This window comes from Halyomorpha halys, unplaced genomic scaffold, assembly GCF_000696795.3.
Source record: "Halyomorpha halys isolate HHAL.00 unplaced genomic scaffold, Hhal_1.1 Scaffold781.1, whole genome shotgun sequence".
Lineage (NCBI taxonomy): Eukaryota > Metazoa > Arthropoda > Insecta > Hemiptera > Pentatomidae > Halyomorpha > Halyomorpha halys.
Window position 1 is genome coordinate 92,842 of NW_027109068.1, and position 7,011 is coordinate 99,852.

A 7,011-nucleotide genomic window follows, 5' to 3' on the forward strand; every position below is an offset into this window, starting at 1 on the left:
ATAGGTCCCATTCTCTATACGGTTTATACAGCTGACTTACCCAACCCACCCTAACAACATACGCTGATAAAACATTTGTTGTGTCTGTAAAAAACGACCCTACTAATGCATCACAAACTCTACAGACACACATAACATCCATTGAAAAATTATGAACAGATTGGATGCTTAGGACTCCATCTTGACAAGAAACTTACATGGAATCCACATCCAAGACTGAAACGACAAGAAACTGCTCGTAGATTTCGATTGCTACAACATATACTTGACAAACGCTCTAAACTTCCCACACTACAAAAAATTATTATATACTATGATAACCAGACCAATTTGGACATACGGAATTGAACTCTGGGGCTCTCCTAAAGTGATTTTTAAAGTGAAATCTGCGTATCTTCAAGTAATGGTCCATAAACGAAAATTATTAATTTATCTATTAACTGGATCCTCTTGTTGTTTCCGAAAGTTAAAAACAATATTATTATTTATCGATATACAATGTAATCTCAGTAACACGAACATAGTAATCCGAACTGGCGTAAAAAAAAGGTACAAGTAGGCAATAACATTTTTGTTTTCAAACAAAAAAAACATATGTGTAAAGGACATTTTTAACTTCTCGATCCATAGGCAGGTTATCATTAACACTGCGAAAATCAAAATTGAAACTTTTTACAGTTTTGATATCGAAAAATCTAATTCCCCTGAAAGTGTTGTTCATATGTTTTGTTTCAATTATAAATACATGATATCTATTGTATAAATCACTTGATTCTGTAAAAACAATTTAATTAAAAGTTATATATCTAGATCTATTTTTTTTATCACGTTTTAAATAAATTAATACAATTTACATGCGTATAGTATTTTATATATTTACTTATACTTTTTTCACTTATAAAAGAACAATCATTTGGAATTATTGGGAAGTAATAGAAAACAATTTTTGTTTAAAAATTCAAACAGTCAAATTTCAAATAAAATATATAAAAAACAAACAAAACAAATAAATAAAAATAGTAATGTACGTTCATATTGCTAAATTTTTTACACCATTTTTCCTAATAGTTTCTGTAATCGGAACACAACCCTGCAGTAATTACTTCAGATTACTAACATTACACTGTATATTATATATAAAAACACACATAAACACATATAAATTATTATATTTAATCCAGAAGATTAACTTATGATTATGGAACGATGAATTGTTCCTTTTCAAAACAGATCAGTTTATAAATTATTAAATTAATTTTAAAAGACTTCTTTTAATCCTTTCTTACAACTTTCTTTATTTTTCTTCAACTTCACAGCCCTTAATACATTATTAAAGAGTCCTTCATTTGATGTATCCAAGCTTAATTATAGGTTATTGTGCCCAAGTCGATCCATTAATTAATTATACATTTATATTAATCACCGCAAACTATTTAAGACACTTGCCTCTTTATCATCACAGTTTCATTATCAATATCGATACTGTCTTCTTACAAAAAATATATTATACTTTTTTTTTCTTTATGTATAAACAGGAGTATATATAAGAGAGAAACCAGATGCTCTACTTCCGCATGTCATGCATTGTGACATCCTATGCTTGCCAACACATTTAATATTTTTCCCTTAAACTTTCCTCATTCATAGTCATCATCAATAGAGTGTAAAATTGAATTCAAAATATCATTCAATAGTTAAACCAAAAAAATGATAAATTAAAAATATAAGATTATTAAATGCATATATAATACATTACTCTAAAAAATATAAATAGAGTAATTGATGAAGAAGTTAAGTGAATATACAGTTTTCAAGATTTAATTTAATGAATAGAAAACTTGATAATGACATAGTATACGTCACAAACATTCTGCCTAAGCTACGTCACACACGACTAGGCTTAGAATTGGTCACACGAGGCTCACTCACTCTTATCTTATCTCGAAACGAATACCTTCGAAATATCAATATTGTAACAACTATTTGACAATTAGACACATCTCCCAGGAATACCAATATTTCACGTCACACCTCTTCTTAGGATTAAGAATCAATAGCTTAGATATTTCAAAAACCCTTAGGGTGAATGATCAACAATAAAATTAGTATTCAGTCTTTAAAATCAAAAGGTTTACTATCACAAATATACGTCGAATAGACAAAAAAAAAATAATAAAAGAAATGTGAGAAAAATTATATAAGAGATTAATGGCGTAGATGATCAGTGATATTTTACACCACTAAACAAAAACTAACCAATATTAATTGAATAGAACATCATTTAGGAACTCTCTTTAATTTTAAGCCATCGTGACTAATCATGGACCCGACACATTTTATAGCGTTTCAATAATTTTTTTCTAACTATTTTTCGTTAAATAAAATTTCGAAATGATTGTAAGCAATTTTTTGTAGTCTTGGAAATATTGGAGTGATGCGCCATATAACGTCGGACGTAACATGTATTTATAAATTAGCAACATTAAATGTAATAATAAGTTGGAAGCTAATAGCAAATAATTTAGCCTATATGCTTTCAGTCTCACAGATTTTATTTTCTTGTTAATGTGTGCTAAAACTTTGAAATGTTGGTTAAAGGCTATACCCAGGTATGCTACATTCTTGATTAAATTGTTTTTATTGTTATTGATTTTAAAATATAATGAAAGTTTCTTTTCCCTTTACAGAGATGGTGCTAGTACCACACTAGCACCATCTAAATCCATCGTATACCTCGGAATCAAACTAGACCGCCACCTTACTCTATCCACTCATATATACCACAAAGTAAAGCAAGTAAAAAGAAAAACCTACCGCCTCCATCACCTACTACTGTCACCTGCTCTCCCACTCCGTCTAAAATTACAAATTTATATGAGCATACTACGTCCGGCTCTCCTATACGGTGCGCCGCTCTTCACTCACCTCCGGGACAGCGCCATCTTCAACAGTTCCAGGACACTGTGCTGCGGAAAATAGTGAGGTCTACATCACTGAGGAAGACTAAAAAAGCACCTCAACTTCACGAGATCTTCGACCTACCGACTGTCCCTGAGGTTATACAACGGAGGCACATACAGTTCTTCGACTCGCTGAAGACCAACATCAACCCGCTGTTCAACACACTATTACCCTCTACAGCACCAATCAGATGGCAACAGTGCCACTAGTGACCTATCACAAACAGTGCAACAGACACTTTTTTTGAACCTTAGTTTTAGTTTTAGTTCTAGTGTTTTAGTTATAGTGCCATCACAACCCTCAAGTGTGCCCCAACACTTTTGACTCACTTCCTTGTACTCAAATTCAACCCATCTTATCACTCCAAACCCTCCTTAAAATGTAGCCCTGCTACAGTAAAAGGAGTAAAATCTGCCCATTATTAATATCATTAATATAATGTCTATTAATATCATGCTGTTTCAGATTAAAAGGGGTTCTGAAAAAAAAACCTTTACAGAAAAAAAAAAAAAAAAATCACACCTTTCATTTTATATGTATTTTTACCGATATTTAATTGTTTAAGTTTTCTACTATTCGTTAAGCACTTTCCGACTGTTTACTGCCTTAATTGCATTCATGTTGTAACTTGAAAGGGCAATATCATTAGCGAGCATTGATACTCTGGCACTCAGCTCTAAATAATTTTCCAAGAAAAATGGACAACAATAGTAGAGATGGAACCGACCCTTGTTGACTTATATTTTCAAAATTGACTCATTTTTAAAATATAAATTTACAAGCTTTTAATAAATAAACACGTTTTATTTTTGGATAACAAGTTAAACTAATTAACCTAACACTAAATCTTTCAAAAAAATTAGTTCTACTTCGTTTGATCATCACATCAATTCAAAGATTCAGGATTAATTGTACAATAGAACGGAACTTGTGCGAGATTAGAAACTTCTCAATTGCCACGCTCCATCACTTCAGAGAGCAAGGAATTCAGAACAATTTGCAAGTCCTGTATTTAGAAAGTTCATCTAGGAATTATTTAATATTTAGCATGCCTTAACTAATTGATATGACTATATAAAGGGAAGGAGATGGGTCTTATAAGGTTAATATTAACTTAACTTTTTATTGAAGAAAATTCATTCACAATTTGTAAAAATATTCTAATTTATATTAATATACTGCTTCTAATGGAAATTATCATAAATAAATAAAATAATTTAAATTGTTATTTATTTTACTACTTCCACATGAATCAATAAAAAAACAAAAATTTAACGAATTGATGAATAAATAAAGGATAAAAATGAAAAAATAGAAACCGAAGATAGAATCAGAAAAAAACGAAACCGACCGTTCCCTCCTAATCGCAATCGTATTTACTCGACTCCTTAAACTGTTGTACCTATTATTTGTTGGAACAAAGTTGATGTTCGTTATCATCACCTCGAACCATAAAATAGGATTTTTTTAGAAGCTTTAATTTTTTTTTTATTTTAAAAAATAATCATCCCTCATTGTTGGTAGTAATTAACAATGGATCATATAAAATATGTTAGGATTTAATAATTAATAATTATTTTTTTAATTGGGAATTGTAAGAGTTGTTATGTCAAAATTCAGATTTTGCTTTCACTTACCTATGTATGTAACATATTTTAATATTAAATAATAAAGAAAAACCTAGTTCAAAACAAAGAAGATTAATTTAATACTAAAGTAGTGAGGAATTTAAAGTTGAGTGATGCGCGCACCGCGCTAGATTTTTTTAAATTAAAAATAAAATAATAATTACAATATTTAAACTTTATTTTAAACATTCATAGCAGTAATTTGCCAGTTTTTTTACTACTCATTTGATTCCAATTCGGTTTACTTCGTTCTTATCTGACAAAAGAAGAGTGTTCTAAGATTTATCGGTAAAATGACTTACTGAAGACGTGAAGGGTTTAAATTAATAAGTCTGCTTTATGAATTAAAAAAGAAATACAAGATTACTTTCGATAAATAAAAATATATACATGGCTTTATAAATTGAATACAGAAGAAATGTCAATCTAGTTGATTTGTCGATACCACTCGTCCATCATGTAAAGGTTAAACTCGAATATTGTTCTGTCCCTATATTTTCTCCCCACAAAAGACGGGTAAGCCTAAAAAAAAATTAAAATATCCTTATTACGATATATCTAAAAATAATATTGAATATCGGTAAGTTATAAAACCGAAAATACTATTCATATCTTTTAGCCTAATCTATGTAAATACGCGATTGATTTATATTTTAGATTTTACGTAAAATATTTCCCTTCTTAATTAAACTGTCCTTATTTAATTTTTAAATATGATATTCTAATTTTTTAATATACAATCTTTTAACTATTTTGAGAATAGTTTTATTGTTTAAATAAAATAATTTGTATCCAAGTAAAGTGTCAAAATATTCTTTATTAGTTCTTTAAAATAAATGTCCAACGTTTCGGGGCCAACCTGGCCATCCTCAAGAACAATCTATAGGTAACATCTTTTATTGTACATTAATTTTTAACAAACAACATTATTACTAATAAATTAGCACACTTCAAATATAAACATACACCTCAAATCAAACAATTTAAAAACTTTTTGCAGGCTATTCTGCCAGGTCATTCGCACAGTTCTCTTTTTTTAAACTGGCCAAAAAATGAATTTTTTTAAATAAAAAAAAACATAATTTAGAACATTGTTTTGGCAAAAAATAATCATAATTTTAATTTTGGATTTTGGATATCGGTCATAATACCTAGCTCCCTATGCTATATTATAGCATGCCCCTATAGGATTATTACAGAGAATAAATCATTGTTATTTACTTTATTATTATCACATTTTTTTTTTCAATTCTCGAGTATATTCAAGTGTGAAAAATTATAGCAGCTCAAATCAACGCGAGCATGCCAGTTAAGGGTTTAATTTCAGTTAAATCACACTATGAAACAATAAAATAATAGAGAATCATATTGATTTATTGATAAGCTAGCTTCTTTTCAATTAAAGTTTAAAACTTTTAATTACAGATTAAATTAACATTATTATCACACGATAACTTGAACCTTGCTTACATTCTGGTCAGTCATACAATTGATTTATTTCAAAAAGCATTTTGATCTCTATTCTTATTTTTTATATTGTTAATTGTAACTGAAAATTTAACTATTTTATTCATTAATCAATTTTCCTTAAATGTTTTTTTGTTTGTTTTAAAATTCACAGTATAATTAATATCCTTTGATTATATAAATAGACTCAAGTAATTTTCTTTTTGAACGTCTTATTATTTTGAATGTAAAATCAGAATAAAATTTATGTCCGTTTTTAGATATTTAGGAACCTCCCCCTTGGTTCTTATATTATTGCTGTGTTCATGGGTTACATTCTATTGCCCAACAATTGTTTAGTTTATTTATAATTCTTTTTTTTTCCTGTGTCTTATAGCTTGTTGTCATTTTTTAAAATGCATATCTCAATTCGAACTTTTCAGTTGGGATGTGGATTACGTAAATTTCACTTACGAGAGGTATCAGAGGGGTGGTACCCAGTGGCGTCTCCTGCAGGCGTGATATGAATTTTATTTATAAGATATGAAGATATTTTCACTCATCTCTCATCTAGCTCCTCTAGTCTTCCTCGCACGTTATTAGCCATGATTGTTGAAGTCAAAGCATTCATAAGTGTTAGGATGTCCGTTTAATTTTTCATGGAATCGTTTGAAGTTGGTCCGAATTAGCTTACAGTTATTGTGTCAAGGTCAGTATGTAAAGTTGACCTATCTACGTGAATTTGTAATTAAACTAAACGTTTTTACCAGATAGTTTATTAATACCTGTCAGTTTTGGTGTCTCATCTATTTGTAATCTGTACGCATTCAATTACTATTGAAGTGTAAATTTTGATTGTTTCAAAAGAAATGGGGAAAGAAGTTTTTGATTTAGGGTTCGTCTCGTTTATCAGTCTAAGGTAGTGTATAGAGTCTCTCTGGAAAATCGGTGTACTGTCAAGGAAAACTTTTTTTTT